General features: G+C 43.8%; 1 protein-coding gene across 2 annotated transcripts in view; it reads left to right on the plus strand.

Annotated features, from left to right (window-relative positions):
* The window catches only part of GFOD1 (Gfo/Idh/MocA-like oxidoreductase domain containing 1), a 128,874-nt gene that overhangs the window by 45,229 nt on the left and 63,991 nt on the right, over positions 1-19,654 (plus strand). The window contains exon 1 of one of the 2 annotated variants that reach the window (XM_063632868.1): positions 4,908-9,720. The exons of the other annotated variant lie outside the window; for it this stretch is intronic. The gene's annotated coding sequence lies outside the window, so the exon portion shown is untranslated. Of the gene's footprint in view, positions 1-4,907; positions 9,721-19,654 lie in introns of those variants that run through there. 2 annotated transcript variants of the gene reach the window in all.

Genomic DNA, 19,654 nt, shown 5'->3' on the forward strand with positions numbered 1-19,654 from the left:
ACTTGTTTAATGCGGGGTCGTATAAACCTTCAATTTGTAAAAAAAAAAAAAAAAAAAAAAAAATGCAATAGCTGAAAAGTGCAATAAAGCAAAGCACAATAAAGTGGGTTGTGCCTGTATGTACTGTGGAATGGCTAAGTCAAGCTAATTAACATAAGCAGTACTTCACATACAATGTTCAGCATCCTTTCATTATAACGATTAGAAAAAAAATTGATTCCCAGCTGTGGCCACTGTCTGTGTGGAGTTTGCATGCTCTCTCCATGTCTGCCTGGGTTTTCCCCAGGTGCTCTAGTTTCCTCCTACATCCCAAAGCTGTGCTATTAGGAGAATTGGCGTGTCTACACAGTCCCCATCTGAGTGAATGTGGGGTGTGTGTGTGGGTGTGTCTGGCCATGGGATGATATCCTGTCCAGGGCTGGTTCTCTCCTTTATCCTGAGCAGCCAGGACAGGCTGCAGCCACACATGCTCCTAAACTGGAATAATTGGATAAATAATTATCTTACTTGTTTTTATTAATATTTCTTAAATATGTGTCTATCTATCACATTTACTTCAGTATTCAATATTATAGGTGTTTTGGGTGTCTATTTAGAAGTTTGGTGATATTTTTGTGACCAGAAATATGCCATAGGAACTTAACTCTTTTTTTTTTTTTTTTTGAGATGGAGTCTCGCTCTGTTGCCCAGGCTGGAATGCAGTGGCTCAATCTCGGCCCACTGCAAGCTCTGCCTCCCGGGTTCATGCCATTCTCCTGCCTCAGCCTCTCCGAGTAGCTGGGACTACAGGCGCCCGCCACCATGCCCGGCTAATTTTTTGTATTTTTAGTAGAGATGGGGTTTCACCGTGGTCTTGATCTCCTGACCTCGTGATCCGCTCGCCTCGGCCTCCCAAAGTGCTGGGATTACAAGCATGAGCCACCGTGCCCGGCTGGAACTTAACTCTTGTTTATATCAATTAGTCTGTGTCGAATTGGTTTCACATTGGTATGTTGTTATACCAATACAATATACTCAATATACTTTAAGTGCAAAGTTGTAGTTTCCAAGAACATATTGATGAAGGGAGAACTTACTATACGTACCATTTATTTTTGCAGTGAGAACAGTTAAAAATCTACTATCTTACCAATTTTCAAGAAAAGATACATTTTTTAACACAACGTATGAAATCGGAGAGAACTCTAGATTCAGTTATTTTCTCCTTTTTGTTGGGTGTTTATCTATGTGATGCGTAAGTTACGTGTGCCACATTTCATTTGAAAGAGATTTATCACTTGCAATGATCTCAGATTTGTCATTTTATAGGGAGCTTTTCATCCCAAACCCCACTCATTTGGAAAGAAGAAAAGTCAGAGCCCGTAGGTGTGTGGTGGCAGCGTGGATGTGGAAGGATGAAGAAGGGCAGACATCCATGGTGGGCCTCATGCACCTTCAGAGCTAGAGGGAGGTCTCAGAATCCAGAAATAAACTTGGGCTCAGTGTGGGCACCACACTACCCTAGCTTCTGTGGGAAGGGCTGGGGAAGGAGATCTTACTGTTAAATGCTTATTGTACCAAATTATATCAATCTTAATAGATGTGGACTGTGTGATGACTTCTTTACGATGATCTGACTTTTAGGTTAGCAGATGAAGTAATCAGTGTAATAGGCCAAACCCTATTCTTTTTATTCCCGTCCATCTGAATACACAGCTAATTGCAGCAGTTCCTTCTGCCTGAGGGGAGGAACAGTAGGAGGAGAAGAGCAGTGGAGAATGTATCCAGAGCAGGACAGACACACACCAGGGAAATTTTGGCAAAGCTGGGGCTTTAAAAATAACAAAATAAGCACTATTTTAAAGTATTTAAAGAGCTCTGCATTTCTTGAAGTGAACTAGGGATGTTAGGGTAATTACCCAAGTACTGTTTATATTGAAAGCTGTTCTCTGATTTAATAGGAAACATATCTGGTTTTGATTTCTGAAAACATTTGTTAGCAAAATTGCTGCCAGGAGACCCAGCCAGTCCTGAAATGGGAGGAAGTCCAAACTCTTGGTTTTCTAGAGATGAGGAGTGCTGCCCAAGGGTAGGGCTCTGAGAGCAGTCGTCGTAGATGGACTGATTACAGTCCAGGAGATGTACATGGTTCACAAATAAAGAATTCATGTTGGCCACACACGGTGTCTCATGCCTATAATCCCAGCACTTTGGGAGGCTGAGGCTGGTGGATCACCTGAGGTCAGGAGTTCGAGACCAGCCTGGCCAACATGGTGAAAGCCTGTCTCTACTAAAAATATACAAAAATTAGCTGAGCGTGGTGGCGGGTGCCTATAATCCCAGCTACTTGGGAGGCTGAGGCAGAAGAATTGCTTGAACCCGGGCGGTGGAGGTTGCAGCCAACTGAGATCGCGCCATTGCACTCCAGCCTGGGTAACAAAAGCAAAACTCCATCTCAAAACAACAACAACAACAAAAAACAAACAAACAAAAAAAAAGAACTAATGTTAACCCTTAAATGGAAAGACCTGGCACTCCGTGGAAGAACTGGGCAGCCTGGAATGCTAGGATTCGTCAAGCTTAGATTTCCTATAACAATTATCATTGATTGCCAACATCCAATATTCTTAATTTCAGCTTTAGGGCAGTATAGGGCAAACAGTCAAGGTCTCAGGTTCTGGGATTAGAGAGGCCTGGGTTCAAATCCTGTCTCCTCTACTGACTTGCTTTTGTGCAGTGGTTCTTAGTCTTTGCTGCACATTAGAATCGCCCGTGAAATTCTTAAAACTCTAGATGCCCAGGCTGTATCCTAGAGCAAGGATGTAACAATCTCTAGATTGTCTCTAGACACCAATCAATAGACATTGGTGTCTTTGAAAGTATTCTCCCTTCTTCTCACCCTGGGTAAACATGTTGAGAGCCACTGTTTAAGTAAGACTTGAAAAGTTTCATAGCTCAATAGTGGAGTTTCATCATCTAGAAATTGGGGATAGTATTATCTAACATACATGTTTCCCATGAAGGTTAAAAGAGATAATACATGCATGGTGATTAGTCCACTGCCAGGACATAGTAAATGCTCAATAAATGACAGCCAACATCCGTAGCTCAGCTTCCTGAACTCCTGGCCTCGAGCAATCTTCCTGCCTAAGCCTTCTGAGTAGCTGGGTTACAAGATGAGCTACTGTGCCCGGTGAGCTCAGTGTCTCTACCTGCAAAGAAAACTTCTGAAATGCAAATGTGGTGGTTCCCACATATGCTAGAAGGGAGGCAAGGGAATGCAATTCTTGCATTTGTTTGACAGAGACAGTCAGATACTCTAAGCCTATGGTGTTGTTGCAGAGAAGCATTGAGGGAAATGGCTGAGCATCAGAGCCTCTTCTGACAACTGTGCCACTTTCTTAGACCTACAGGTACACCCAAATCCACTTGAAATTACAGAAACACATGATCTTCTTTCAATTTTCAATTGTTTGTTCCCAGATTCTCCTTCTTCTTATTGTGATAAGTTTTTAAAATGTGACTTTATTGTAGTGTTAGACAAGGGGCAGTCTTGAGAAAATTAAATGTGAGGAAGGTTTGGGGAATGTATCTCTAACCTTCTATCTAGCACATCTAGACCAGTTAATTCCTGAGTACCCTGATTGCAGAGATGAATGGTTCTAGAAGTCAATAATGCAAATTGGCTTTCATTTCTATGATTCTGTTCTCATTCACTGGTATAAAATCGTGTCTACTTATGGGATATCAATTTCTGTCAATGTTTCATAAGCATTAATTATAAAATCCATTGTGTCTGGATTAACAATTCTGCTCTCAGAACATTACCAGCTAACACCTTCACCTAAGTACCAGCTCCAGTACAGATTCACTTATTCAGGGGTTTTTACTGGCATTTATTAGTGCTAGGATGTTCACCACTGGGCTGGGGTATGGACTTCAGACCTCAGAAAGTTTGGGTTGAATCCTAGAGTACTTCGTCACTGAACCTTGGTTTCTTTATCTATAAAATGTTAACAGTGGGTGTTCATTTTACAGGGTGATGGGTGATGACGATTAGAGATGATATAAATAATATATATGTCGGGTCCATTATAAGCACTCAGCAGTGTAGATGAATATATATTAATATTAATATATTACTAATTGAGAGACTAGTCATTCATGTTTTCAAATTTAATTTTTTTCATTCATTTTTGAGAAGGTATAATTTTACATTCAGAGATGGTACTGAATTTTCTGTGAGGCTTGGGAACTACTTTTGAGCAGTTACAGGCTGTAGTAAAAGTCTATGTGTGATTACAATTGGCTTTCTTTGTAAAGAGGGTAATTTTATCCTCAGTTCCTCAACAGTTTTGTTGCCTTCTTGCCTTCCATGTTGAAATGAACTTCCCTTTCTCTTCATTCTTAGGTAAACACAATGCACACAGCTTTTGTATTCTAAGTTTTAACAGAATGATCACAACTGTGCACTGGGGGTATTCAGGGCTGGGTTCATCAATACTAAATCTTCAAAATCTCACTTTGGAATGGAAGAGGAGGCTCAAATTAGTGTATGCCCTTCGATCCTCCCAGAGTTCTTTGTGTGTAGCCTACTAAACCCTTCATCACATAACATGGCCATTTGGCATTTATATGTCTCATCCACTAAATGAAATAAATGAAATAACATGTTAAAAAGTGCGCACCGAATGCTAACCACATAGTTTATATTTTTCTCTCTTTTTCTCTCTCTCCATATTTTATTTTTTATTTCATTTTTCTTCCTTCCTCCTTTACCTATTTTCTCCCTCAGCATTTTATTTCTCTGTAACCCCAGGGCCCAGCACAGCATAGCTGAAATAGGTGTTTGCTGAACAAAGAATGAGTAAAGTATCTTTACTCTTGCAAACTCAAGTGCACCAATAATGATTTCTGTCTGGTATATGGCAGTGTGCTGACCAGACATAGCAGTGACTGCCAAAGGTCATGATCAGTATTTTGGCCCATGGTGTATGCATTGCTGTATATCTGTACACATCCATCTGTTACATGATTGCTAGAGGGTGGGTTTGTCTTTTTGAATGGGCTGATTATAAGAGGTTTGAACTAAAAAGGCACCTGTACTTTAAAAACAATGCTAGCTGTTCTGCCCAACACAGTAGCCACTAGTCACAAGCAATTATTTACCTTTAAATTAATTAAAAGAAAATAAGATGAAAACTTCAGTTCCTCAGTTGCACTAACCACATTTCAAGTCCTCAGTGGTCACATGTGGCTAGTGGCTTCCATGTTGAACAGCACAGATAAAGAGCAATTCTAGCCTTGCAGAAAGTTCTATTGGCTGCATGTGAGGGAGTGTGAAGGGATTTCAGGTGACTTTTAGAGTTGAGAGGGTCCTACTCAAGCCTGTCTCCTGCATTTGCTGTGGTTAGAGAAAGGATGATTTCAAAGATAAAATCTTCAGCGAGGCTTGGTGTGTCATCAAGGGAACTTGATGATGGAGCAGGGAGAGGCAGAAACCCAATACCAATTCGGGGCTTTGAGGGCGGAACTTCCTGGCTTTTCATCATTGCCTTCACCAAGACCCACCTCATTTGGGTCAGCCTTTCCCTTTCTCTCATACCTTACTCACACTTTCCCTCTGAAAGTGGTTTTAGGAGGTAAACACAAGTTGGCCATGGGATATCCAGGCCCTGCTTTCCCAGGGCCTCTGAGGCTGATGCTGTTGGACCAGCAGGTTGGCCTGGGGCTGTCCGTATGAGCTGGCTCTGCACAAAGCTCTGAATTGGAGTCCTGAATGAACACAGTGCCTTTGACAGAATGTCACATAAAATGATCTCGCTTCATATTTCTCGGGCTAGCCAAGCCTTTTATAGGAGTAATCCGATAGCTCATCAATAATTTTCTGATATACGAAATGGAGAAAATAAAGCCACAGAATGATTAAGTACGTGCCCAGCAATTCAGCAGTAGAGGTCAAGGTGAAAATCATCACCCTTCACCTTTGCAAATCTACTTGTGGGAATTCATTTAGCTATATTAGCACAACTATTTATTGCAGCATTGGTTATGATACTGAATAACTGGAAACACCGTATGTGTCTATATAAATAGGGGAATGGATTCAGTGAATTGTGTCATATTAATACAACACACTATTATGCAGCCTATAAGACCATAATTTAGATTTGCATATGCTGATATGGAAAGATCTCTAAGATACAGTACGTGAAAACTTAATATGTGAAATTGAATGCAGAGCATGATCCACTTGTGTTAATTGTGTTTAAAAGATAGATATTCCAGGAGAATATACAAGAAACTTTTACGACCATTTTATTTGGGGAATGAGCAGGAGTTGGCAAGGGAAAATCTTGATTTCATTTCCTACTGTAGTGTCAGACTTTTTTTAACAAGGAACATATTCGTGTTTTACTTTCATTTTAAAATGAAATTTTATTTATGTACTTTCAAAATTTAATTTTTAAAAACATGTTTGTATACTTTTAGCCCAGGTAATACACACATGTGATTCAAAATTCAAAGGTACAAAAGAGTAAAGTATGAAATGTTAACCTTCCTGTTTCTCCATCCTCTGGTCACCCAACTCCCTTTCTTGGAGAAACCACTGTTACTCCCCGATAACGCAGATGAATGTTGCTAGAAGTCAGGAATGCAAATTGGGTTTCATTTCTGTGATTCTGGTATCTTGCAAATCCTTCCAGACGTTCTACCCATGTAAGAGAAAGTTCCTTAAGTTAGTTTCTGATTATATTTGTAAACACGAATGTGTGCTAAAATCTCCTTTGACCATCACTCCTAACCCCTCTCTTCCATTCCTGTATTTATAATGTTAGGGTTTTAAAAACATAGCTAGCTGGAGAAGAAACCCAACTTTTCCAAGTTTATTAGTCAAGAACAGCAGGCAAAAGTTCAAAGTTCCCGGCTAGCATGTTACTTAGGGCCCACACTTTGGGCACAGGAAATGCTATGAAACCATATTATAAAGAGTCATTGCATGGTTTGGATCGAGTCTAGCTTCTGGGGAAGGCATGCAGCGGGCTTGGAGCAGTAGCTGTTTACCAACCAGCACAGAAGTTTCTCAACAGTGCAACAACCTGCTTGGATGTACTGGGGGTCTTACTGGGGCAAACCCACCTGGAGGGATGGTGCCCATGACTGGTACAGGTTCTTTGGAGCTAACAGTCTAGTACAGGAAAACACACCATTGATTATTTAATTACAATTATAATAAGAGAGATGAAAGAGAAATAAGAGCGTATGCCAGGGGTCTGAAGTAGTTCGTGAGTAAAGGAAGTCTTATTTGAGAGGAGAGTATGAATAGGAAATTAGAGAGGGAGAAAAAGTGTATTCCCAGCAGAGGGAACAGCACGTGCAAAGGTAACTTGTTCATGATGCAAGTAGGGAATTAGCACTCTACCACAACCAATATTTTACAAGTCAAAGACACATTCTTCAAGGGTTCTCCGCTGCTCTGTTTGAGTTCCATTGCTTGTTGTTTCTTTATTAGCACTCTATTCCCAGGTAGGTAAATAGAGACGAGACGGCAGTTGTAGCTCAAGGCTGCAGTCCCCAAACCCCCTTCTGTAAGGACATGAAGGCTGGGATGTTCGTGAGTATAGCACAGAATGCGCTTGGAGGTGCTCAGAAAGAGAAAGTTCTAGAAAGAAGCAGGTCTATGGTTGCCCTGGAGGTATTTGGTTTGAGACATGTGCCCCTCAAGATGTGTGAGTTTGTGCGGTGACCTTGCTGCTGCAAGTGACCTGTTGAAGAGTCAGATGTGGGTTGAACATGTAGCAAATTCTCTAGGCCTCTGATTTTCCAACCACATTTTGCCTTGCTGTTTTTGGTTCTTCTGCTGTGTTCTGGCCTGTAGCCTGCTGTTCTGAGAACCTACTATGCTTCTATTTACTCTGTCTTCAAGGAGTACCTTCTGTGTTTCATTTGCCTGGCTGATTTTTACTGGTCTTTTATGTTTTGCTTTTCTGGATGTCTACTTCTTCCAGTTCAAGAGTTAGGTGCTTGACTTCTGTGCTCCCATGTACCCTGCACTTAACTTTTGTATTCCCATAATGCTCTGCACTTGACTTCTGTATTCCCATAAAGCCTTGCACTTGACTTCTGTGTTCCCATAATGCCCTGCACTTGACTTCTGTGTTCCCATAAAGCCCTGCACTTGACTTCTGTGTTCCCATAATGCCCTGCACTTGACTTCTGTGTTTCCATAATGCTCTGCACTTGATTTGTGTTCTCATAATGCCATGCACTTGATTCCTGTTTCCCATAGTACCCTGCACTTGACCTCTGTATTCCCCTAATGCCTTGCACCTGACTTCTGTGTTCCCATAATACCCTGTACTTGACTTCCCTCTTCCCATTGTGCCCTCCACTTGCCCCACACAGGCTGTAACACTGGCTGTGACTCTGATGCTCTCATAGGTTGTGGTGCTTCTCAGGACTATGTTTACTTCCTCTTAGTATTCAGGGGGCCTGGTGCAGGCCTTACAATAAGACTATGAAAATGTTTGTTGAGACAGTAGTCTGCAGATAAGCGCCTTTGGGAACTGGAGCAGGTGATCTGTACGGGCTGAGGGAGCCTTGATGGAAGAGTTGGCTGTCTGACTGACTCTCATAGTTTGGGCAGAGGAGAGAGGAAGTTGTAGGCATTCTGGGTGAAGGTGCTGGCAGTGCACTGAAGAGAGAGGGAATGCAATGTGGTGTGGTGGAGGACAAAAGAAAACTCCCCATCCCCTAACCCCACGTGAAAACTCCCCTCAAGGCTTTCTTCCATGAAAGTCCTCCTTTAGCTTAACCCAGTGATGTTCAACTGAGGGATATTTTGCTCTCCAGGGAATATTTGGCAATGTCTGGAGACATTTTTGGTTTTCCCAATTGAGGAGCTATCAGCATCTAGGAGTAGAGGCCAGGGATGCTGCTAAATATCCTATGATGCACAGGACAGTCAGCTCCCTACAACAAAAAGTGACCCAAAGGTCAGGGGTGGTGGCTCACGCCTGTAATCCCAGCACTTTGGGAGGCTGAGGCAGGTAGATCACCTGAGGTCAAGAGTTTGAGAGTAGCCTGACCAACATGGTGAAACCCCATCTCTACTAAATACAAACAATTAGCCAGGCATGGTGGCAGGTGCCTGTAATCCCAGCTACTTGAGAGGCTGAGGCAGGAGAAGTGCTTGAACCCTGGAGGTGGAGGTTGCAGTGAGCTGAGATTGTGCCATTGCACCCCAGCCTGGGTGACAAGAGTGAAACTCCATCTCAAAAAAAAAAAAGGACCCAGCACAAAATATCAGTCATGCTGCCATTAAGAAACCCTAAATTAGGCAGACTGTGGCTTAGCCACATGTTGATCATGTAGACTAGGGCTGCATGAGTAAATGTTGGATGTTTCTAATTAACTTGTACATGTGACCAGTGATATTCTATGGGCAGTGTCATATGACCAGAGATATAGGAGAGGAAGCTGGTTTGGGGCAAGTTGCTGCTTTGTTTATTGACACTCTGTCTTCTGTTACTGCATGGATGAAGGTTTGGTGGGATATGCAGTCGTGGTGTAGGAAGGGGCGATAGATGCACAGGAGACAGAGCAAGGTGTGAGGACAGGCTGAATAACCTCTGTGCTGCCTGCTCAGGGGACAACCATAGTGATATGGCAGGATGTGCACAGGCCACAGGCTGGAACCTCAAGGGAAAACGTGTAGCTGAGTGTTGTGATACGAGGAAGGTAAGGGACTGGATGGGGTTACTTTCTTTTTTGATGCCCTTTCCTGAAGTTTCCCTCTAGCAGAAGTGTCACCTTTGGCTGACATGGAAATAGGAAATTCACCCTGTCTCCCTCTTCTGTTTTCTTCCTAAGGTTCTTGTCTGTTTAGAATATCATTAAGCTGGGCATGGCAGCTCACACCATAATCCTAGCACTTTGGGAGGCCAAGGTGGGAAGATCGCATGAGCCAAGGAGTTTGAGACCAACCTAGTGAGACGCCATCTCTACAAATAATAATAATAATAATAATAATAATAATAACTAGCCAGGCATGGTGGTGCATACCTGTGGTCCCAGCTACTTGGGAGGTTAAGGTGGGAGGATCACTGGAGCCCAAGAGGTCGAGGCTGCAGTGAGCCATGATCTCATGACTGCATTCCAGCCTGTGCCCGCATCTCAAAAAAAAAAAAAAAAAAAGAAGAAAGAAAAGAATATTACTTAACCAGGAAGAAATCTGGTGATTAGTTGTGTGGAAAATGGCTGTCTTCTGTTTCTGAATGGACCTGTGCTGTTACACCTGTTGGTTTTTTGTTTTGATGTTTGCCTGCTCAGAGTGGGTTCAGAAGCCATGTGGTGTGCGACTTGGGCCATGCTGGGGCTGAGTCACTGGGGAATGAGAACCCTCTCCTCCCTGAACTATGTTAACAGAGCAGAGGCAGAATGCTGCTGAGGAAATGGTCTCTTAGTGATTTTGAATACCGAGGGTGGAGAGAATTGCTTTTTTCATGAAATCTGCCATTAGAGGCACAGGCTCTGAACAATCAACTGTTTCTGCCAAGCTTTGGACGTTGAAGGCAGACAAAAGGAAGGAGGGACTTTGGGAAAATGGCTTTAATTAGAGATTTTTAGCTGGTGACATTTCATACTTGGTGCAACCTGGGAACTAAATGTAAGTGGCCATTTAAGTTTGTATTGAGGTGCTGGGTCCTTTATTGCTTTGGGTTCTTTCTCATCACAGATGAAAAGCTTCATTCTTGAAATAAAATTTGCATAATGCTAATTAGAGTAGGGCAGTGCAGAGAAGAGAGTGGGTGCAGTTTTTTAGTTAGAAAAGTGCCACCAAGCTCTGTAGCTAAAAGGGCATTTGGCCCTATTGGTGAGTGTGGAATTATCTGGAGGGAAGGCTCTTTCAGTGTATGACTTTAAAGAAAGATCACAGAGAAAATGAAAGTCCAAATGAACCTGTGTGAAAGTGTGGCTAGTCAAGACAAGGTGGGACCATCATTCTCCTTTTGGACGAGGAGAGAATATGAATGATAGAGTAGAAAGAATAGGAGGTCTAAGATGGAATCTTGACTCTGACTAAATGACCTTGGAACAATCGCTTAACATTTCTGAGCCTCAGTTTCTTCATCTGCAAAATGGGCAATAATAATAATCTTACTTGCCTAGAGTGGTGAAGATTGGACACCATGACTGTGTGGTACACAGCACAGGCCATGGCAGAGCAGGTGCTATCATCATAGTCCCCACCACCACTAACCTCAGGCCCATAGATTTCAGTTTCCCTTCTCCAACTCATTCTTCTTTGCAGAATATAGCATAGTGATTCAAAATAAGCAATGCAAAATTAAATGGCCCTGATTCAGTCCCAAACCCAGACTTATTAGCTGTTTGACCTGAGACGAATGCCTTCACTGCTTTCTTCATGCCTCAGTTTCCCGATATATAAATATGGCTGTGAATGTCAAATGAGATGAAGCACATATAAGACATTTGTATGATGGCTGGACTGTAGAGAGAGCAGGAGAAGGTTACCTGAAAAGTTGGAGATGGAGTGTCCTCAGGTAGGTATCCTGATGGGAGGAGTCCTGGAGACAGAGAAGGTGAGGAGTAGAGTTTGGTAGCGAGCCTGACAGGAGGAGGAGGGAGTGGGGCAGGCCACCTGAGACCCACAGATAGCCCTGGTTTCCACTGTCTGGAGGCTGTGCTGGAGGCCACAAGGATACTTTTCCCTACCCGCTGTCCCACTACTCCTGCCATAGGTGGACTCCAAGAGCTTCTTTCATTAAGTCTTCCCCATTTTACACAGCTGCCTGTCTCTATGGGAACCCCATAATGGGAGTGTTGAGAATATGGACAACACTGTGGCCAATCTCTTCCCTCTGTTTATGCTTGATGCCATACTGTATGTGGCTTTGGTTTCTTCACAGTGCAATGGCTGGATTTTATTTTTTAATATTTATTTATTTATTTATTTTGAGACGGAGTCTCGTTCTGTCACCCAGGCTGGAGTGCAGTGGTGTGATCTCGGATCACTGCAACCTCTGCCTCCCAGGTTCAAGTGATCGTCCTGTCTCAGCTTCCTGAGTAGCTGGGATTATAGATGTGTGCCACCATGCCCGGCTAATTTTTGTATTTTTAGTAGAGAGGGGGCTTCGTCACATTGGCCAGGCTGGTCTCAAACTCCTGACCTCAAGTCATCCACTCGCCTCTGCTTCCCAAAGTGCTGGGGTTACAGGCATGAGCCACCACACCTGGCCTGGCGGGATTTTAAAAGCAAGCATTCCTACAGAGTGCAGCTACACGGAAGCTGTGATCACCTTTTATAGCTGACCCTTGGAAGTCACATGGTGCCATTTCCACTGCATATTTTTTCATTAAGCTGGTCCCAAAGACGCATCCAAATTCAAGGGGAAGGACATATATTTCACTTCTTCATCAGGAAGTGGCAAGGTTCTGGAAGAACATGTGAGATGAGAAGTAGTGTGATCACTTTTGAAAAATACAACCTGCCATACCACTCTATATATGCATGTGTGTGTATATATATGTATAGTAGCATATTTGTATAATAATATATATATTACATATCTATCTGTATGTAATATTCATACGTATGAATATATAAAACTTAAATGTTTTACAAAATAATACTTCCCTTATTACCTAGGGTACACTCTATGTCCTCTTCTATTCTTTTAAGAAAGTTGCTCTTTGCCAACCCACCCAGTTGATTTCCTGCCACACTATTGTGTTGTGCCCTGTTGTATTTCTTCCAGATAGCCTTGGGCAAAGAGCCGTTTCTTAGAGCGCAAGTGTCTAGGCTGTGCTCAGGGCACTACCTGACTACATTTCTGGCCAAGCTTTATGACGTCAGCAGTTCCTGTTGCACTCCTGGTTTTTGGCTAGCAGTAAACCCAAACTTTTCTGTCTGAGAGGACCGTGGAACTCACCCTCTCCCTGTGTCTGAAGTCCCCTGAGGTCTTTGCATTCGATAGGCATTCAATTGCATTCAATAGTTTGTCATTCCTAAAGCAGCAAGCTGGCACAGCATCCTGGTTGATGGTATACAAACAAACCAATTCATAAGTACAGCCATTATTTCATGTTGGGGCCACACAACCCTTTGACAGCCGGTGTCTGCCGCACAGGGGACCAGCTCCTCCAGGCAGCCTGTGGCGCTGTTTCCCTTTACTGGCAGCTGTGCTATGGCCAGCCAGGGCTTCTCAGCCCAAAATGAGATAGCTCCAGTCTTTTCACTCTCATGAAAAGAACAGATCCCCACCGATCTTGATTTCTGCTGGGGTCTTTCCTCTTTGTGCCATTTGAGAGCCACCTGGGAGCACATCTTAGTAAATATATGACCTGGGCTCGTGTTTGTAGAGTCCTGTCTGAGCATCTAGCAAGCTGGCTCACGTGCTCAGGGACTTGGTACCAATTAAGATATTTATTCCCACTTTTCATATGGTCGAGAAGATGTATGTCCAACACAGTGCTTTTAACTAGGTCAGAGAAAAAGCAGGCGGGAAGCTATACATTTTACAATACTTAGTGGACCTTCTTACTAGAATTAGTGAATGGTCAGAATGTCCGCTTCTGATGGAGGGCCAAAGGGAGTTCTTTCAGCTCACAGCTGGGCTGTGGTGTTTAGGGAGGGAAGTTTGAAAGTGGCCGCAGAAGTACAGATGATCAAAAGCAGTACTCCTGCCCCCTGCCCTGGGAGGGGGCCTGGACTCCCTCAGGGAAGGCTTTTTGGTGCTTTGGGTAGAGAAGCTGGAGACAGCAACTGTTGAATTTCCCCAGGCTTCGTGATTTAAAGCCCTTGGCCTTTTTCCATTGTTGTTCTTGCAGTGGCCTTTAATGTGCTGGGTGTGAAAGGGAGTGGAAATGAAAAGCCAGCGCATCACACTGGGGGCCTGAGATCAGAAGGCAATGGAAAATGGAAATGTCAAGTTTGCGTTTCCACTGCTGGCCGCAAGGGCCTCAGGCGGCACCCCCTCCTCCGGCCTCAGCTTTCGCATCCTTCTCACTTCCTCCCCAGCCCCCCAGTTTTCACACGGCCCAGTGATAAGTGTCACTCTGGGCTGAGTGAGGCTCGTGGCTTGTCAAAAGAGGCACTAGGACGAGAACAGAGAAATTCAGCATGGGCTTGAGAGGCACAGAAAGGAACTGGCCTTCTAAAGACACCGCAGAGAGACTGCAAAGTGGGTTGGTTTTCCTTTTCTAACACTGAGAAGAAAAGGAGTTCAGAATTCACACATGGTTGATAGAAAAGGCGATCTGTTTCCACATGGACTTTCCTATCTCTGTGGTGCCCAGGATGCTTAGACCTGTGAGTCTTTGAACCCAGCTTGTGTTGATGTAGCTCGGGGCACTGTCAGGCCTTTGTGCCCAGCCAGGCTTGGAGGTGTTTGAAAAGAGAGCCATCAACACCTTTCTGTCGGCGACTCGCCATTTTTCTCTTTTGGTTGAGTCAACTTTGAAGTTTAGTAGTTCCTTCCCACGCTTGGTGGCCACAATGTCACGAGGCTCAGCCTGGTGTCATGGGGCTGCTACAGATTCCATAGAGGCTGGAGAGCTGCCTGTCAGGGGCACCAGGAATTATGTACAAGTCTAAGGAAGCTCCAGGTGTAGGAAATAGTGGGATAAACCTTCCTTTATTATCGCATGGGATAATCACATTTGTGAAATGTAGATGTCTCAAATTTATACAAATTGAATTCTGAAAAACATCAGAAAAGTTTATTACAAAGCCTTTTTTTTTTTTTTTTTTTTTTTTTTTGAGACAGGCTCTTACTCTGTCACCCAGGCTGGAATGCAGTGGTATAATCACAGCTCACTGTAGCGTTGAACTCCTGGGCTCTCGCGATCCTCCTGCCTCAGTCTGCTGAGTAGGCGGGACTAGAGGTGCACACCACCATGCCGGGCTAATTTTTTGTAGCGATGGGGTTTCACCATATTGCCCAGGGTGGTTTCAAACTCCTGGGCTCAAGGGATTCGCCTGCCTTAGCCTCTCAAAGTGCTGGGATTACAGGCATGAGCCACTGCGCCTGGCCGACAAAGTCCTTTTTTATCATCATGTTTTTAACTCTTCACAGTTTTCTATGTCTGTTATCTCACTTGAGCCCAGTTGGATTTTTGACCATTTGGATAAGAGTTATTGGATTTTTCTGGAAGTCTCTACATGCATGTTCTCTGTTCAAAGGCTTGAGGTGGACAAATTATGCATGGCCTTCAGTTTTGGGAAGACTCTGTATGATCCTGATAAATGTAATTTCAAGATGATTATATCAAACTGAAAAAGGTGCATTGTGATCCTCTGTTACGTCAGTTTTGTCCCGTGAGGTCCAATCACACACAACATCGGAGCCACTGCCAGCTTCCTTGTAGTTTACAAAAAATGCTTTGCCACGCTCATCACAATAACTGTGAGATAGATATGATTATATTTCTGCTGTACAGAGGAGAAAACTGAGGCCCAGAGAAGTTAAGTAACCTCCCCCAAGACACAGATATGAGAAAGAGATGAGACTCAAACCCCAGCCTTCTGGTACCAGGGGCATGTTCTTCCACCAATAGACACTGACAGCCGTTGCCAGAACAAGAGAAAGCTGGGCAGAAGTTGAAACCTTTGGCAAAGGGTTCCCTGTCCTCTGGCCTTGCTGGTTCTTAGCCCCCCTTCTACTCAAAAGGTCCTGCATTATCCCTTGCTCGGAGTTGCCTTGCAATGGGCCTGGTCACTCTGCTTCCGCATCCTCAGGGGGATTGTTCCTTCTGCTTGTCCCAGGCACTCCCTGGACCTCAACTATCTCGGGTGCCTTCAGAACACCAGCAGGGGATTCATTCACCTTCTTAGGGGGCAGAGGCCACCTCCTGGGCTTTTAAGGGATAGGCAGTGGAAGTGGGATCCTTGAGAGACCTAAGGGCAGTGAAGGAGAGGTCATAGTTACTTTCCTGGGAACAGGGTAGGTTCATATCTGGTTCCTGGTCCAGCTCCACTTCACTGCTCCCATTTCCCTTGTGACCCAGATGACACAGTAAGAGCTGGAGTCTGATGAATCTGGGATTGTGTGTGGGACACCAAGCCCCATTGACGGCTGTTTCTGTGGCTTCCTGGTTCTCACATCTTCTGTATTGTAGGACCAGGCAGTCTGGGCTGTGGCCTGCCTGGGGGCGTGTGTGGCCTTCTTGGCCCAGAACTCCCTCCTAGGAGGCACAGCCAAGCCAGGGGAGAAGGGAGAGAGCTGGAGACTGAATCGTAGCCTGACAAACCTGCTTTCCATGTCTGCTGGCTGCCTAGAAAGCTCTGTGATGTTTGCATCTCGCATCGTATGCCCTGGAGACTTGGAGGTAGAGCTACTTCAGAAACCCAACTGGCACTCCCTGGCCAGAGCATGCTTCTGTGTGAGCAGCATGGCAGAAGACCAAACTTGTCCAACCTGCAGCCCAGCACGGCTTTGAATGTGGCTCAACACAAATTCGTAAACTTTCTTAAAATGTGAATTTTTTTCTTTTTGCGAGTTTTTCCTTCTTTCTCTTTCTTTCTTTCTTTCTTTTTTTTTTTTTTGTCCTAGCTCATCAACTATCATTAGTATATTTTATGTGTGGCCCAAGACAATTTTTTCTTCTTCCAGTGTGGCCCAGGGAAGCCAAAAGATTGGACACCCCTGGCCTAGACCCTTTTCCTGAACCTGGCTGTCATCATCATTTCTGTCAGAGCCGGATGGGAGACTATTTTTAGTTGGCTTTCTGGGTGAGATTTGACAGAGGCCAGGGTGGGAGATGTCAGACTGTGTATACTGGTGAGGAAGCTGCATGGGATGAAGATCTTGAAGCTTTCAGATCTGAATGAGGACTGCCCATTCTGGTTTATCTCTCTGAGCAACCCCATGAGGGACTTTAACAAGCTCACAATTTTCAAATAGGTTTTTGAGCCGTTTCCCAATCTTCCTAATCCTGTCTATTTTAGCTCTGGCATGGGGAACATCAACCCCAGGCTAGTGGCCAAGAACACAGGACACCTGGGGCCAGACTGCCTGGATTTAAGCCTGGGCTCTTCCTCTTACTAGTTCTGGGACCTGGAACAAATGACTTAATCTTTTCGATCTCAGTTTTCTCATCTTTAAAACGGTGGCAACAATGGTAACTAACTCAACAGGTTGTGGCGAGAAATAAATGTGTTAGGCGAGGCTCAGTGGCTCATACTTGTAATCCTAGCACTTTGGAAAGCTGAGGTGGGAGGATTGCTTGAGCTCAGGAGTTTGAGACCAGCCTGGGCAACAGAGTGAGACCCCATCTCTACAAAAAACAAACAAAAAATTAGCCCAGTATTGTGGCATGTGCCTGTAGTCTCAACTGCTTGGGAAGCTGAGGTGGGAGAATGGCTTGAGCCCAGCAGGTCAAGGCTACAACGAGCCTAGATTGCACCACTGCACTCCAGCCTGGGCTACAGAATGAGACCCTATCTCAAAAAAAAAAAAAAAAAGAATTAAATGTGTTAATATATATAAAGCCCTCAGAATACTGCTTGACATATGCTAGGTGCAATATAAATTTTGGAGCTGCTAATTATTGTTATTATTATAATGTTTATATGATTTGTCCTCTCATGAGAAGTTCTCTAGATTGGATGGATAATTCCAAATTTGTTTTTAAAATCTTTGTAAAATTTCAAAATGATGCAAAAATATAAAAGGAAGACTTTTTGAAAGAAAAAAGCCCTTGTATCAATGAAGAATAACCACTATTAATATTTTTGCATTTCTTTCTATATTCTATACATTTTTATATACACATAGTTCTTAAAACAAAATAATGATTATTTTGTTTTTCCAATTTTCTCTTTAAGAGCGTGTGGGTATCTTTACATGGTATGGAGTCTTCTTTGAAACCTGATTTTAATAGTTTTATGATGTTCCATTATTTAGGATAAGTATTATTCTCTTGTTCACCTCCACATGTCCAATATGTACTCAATGGGGTAAGTTTGAGAGGGAACCCCTTGACATATGGCTTCTCTGTTTAAAGAGGATTTAAGATAAGCATTGATGTGATCACCGTGGTCACCATCATCATCATCATCATCATCATATTCCTAACGTTTGGCAAATCTGTTAAAGAAATGAGCATACCCAGAACCAATGCATCAGGGTTATGTGAGGGCAGTCTCCAACCCAGTGTAGAGGCAAAATTTTTGGCCACTAGACCTGAGCTCAGCGATGGAGTGGTGACTCTCTGAGCCCATTATAATTATTTTTAAAAAGGGTGAATGACCAGGCCAGTCACAGTGGCTCACGCCTGTAATCCCAGCACTTTGGGAGGCCGAGGTGGGTGGATCACCTGAGGTCTGGAGTTCAAGACCAGCCTGACCAACATGGAGAAACCCTGTCTCTGCTAAAAATACAAAATTAGCCAGGCATGATGGCACATGCCTGTAATCCCAGCTACTCAGGAGGCTGAGGCAGGAGAATCACTTGAAACCAGGAGGCAGAGGTTGTGGTGAGCCACGATTGCGCCATCACACTCTAGCCTGGGCAACAAGAGCAAAGCTGTGTCTCAAAAAAACAAAAAAAAAAAAAAAGAAAAAAGGAAGGGTGAATGACCGTCTGCTGAGGATGCTCCTGCTTTGGGCGGGAGGTAGATCAAAAAGGATCTCTAAGGAAGGATTTATCTCTGAAATACTTCAAGTGAAGGAACTTCATGTAGGGCCATGTGCTGGGAAGAGGATGCCTTCCATATCAAAGTGGGCCCAGTCCCCGTTCTGCTACTGACTCACTGAATGCCCTTGGCTCAGTAACCTGCATCCTAAACACGCTCCTCCTCTGTATGGCAAAGTGGACCTGACCACATTCTCAGGGCAACCTGTGACACTCGTGGAGAGCGGCTTGCCTCGAGCTTTGCGCATGGCAGGTCTTCAATGAACAGACCAACTCTCATATATTTCAGGCGTGTTGGTGTGTGTGTGTCATGGTGCATGAATTTCATCTGTCATTGGGAATCTGGCCTCAATGCTGGGGTGAGGAGTTTGGGTATTTATACGTTGCTTCCTGTGTGTCAGGTATGGTGTCAGGCATATTACACAGATAAATGCTCCTTGACCTAAGATGGGGTCAACATTCTAATAAACTCATTGTCAGTTAAAATATTGTTAAGTTGAAAATACATTTAATATCCCCAATAAAACCATCTTAACATCAAAACGTTGTAAATCAAACTGTTCTTAAGTAGGGGACTGTCTATATTTATCTTGAAATCTAACGCTATCTGGGGTTTCATTCCCTTATTGTCTTTTGGAAATGAGACAGACTTTCAAAGGCATTCACTTGGTTGGTTTTCAAGTAACCCAGCTGCAAGGGGGTGTCTCTGCCACCCTTGGACATGCAGCACTTTGTAAGTGCCTTGTTCATTCCTGGACTTGCTCTTCTACCTGGAGAATGTGTGTGTAAAATGGGGTACATGTAGGAGAAATAGCCAATTAAAGCAAGCTGGGTTTAAAATAGGTCCTTGGGTGAACCTGCTAGTCACACACATTCCCACAAAGCCTACCTCACCACACTGAATTTCCAGAATTGTCAAACCAGGCCAAGACATTCCCACCAGGACACTTCCTGTTTCACTAAGAGAAAATTCTTGCTAAGAATTCCTGCCCTCTGGTTCCCTGCAGCTTTCAGGA

The sequence above is a fragment of the Symphalangus syndactylus genome, chromosome 23 (assembly GCF_028878055.3).
Source record: "Symphalangus syndactylus isolate Jambi chromosome 23, NHGRI_mSymSyn1-v2.1_pri, whole genome shotgun sequence".
Classification (NCBI taxonomy): domain Eukaryota; kingdom Metazoa; phylum Chordata; class Mammalia; order Primates; family Hylobatidae; genus Symphalangus; species Symphalangus syndactylus.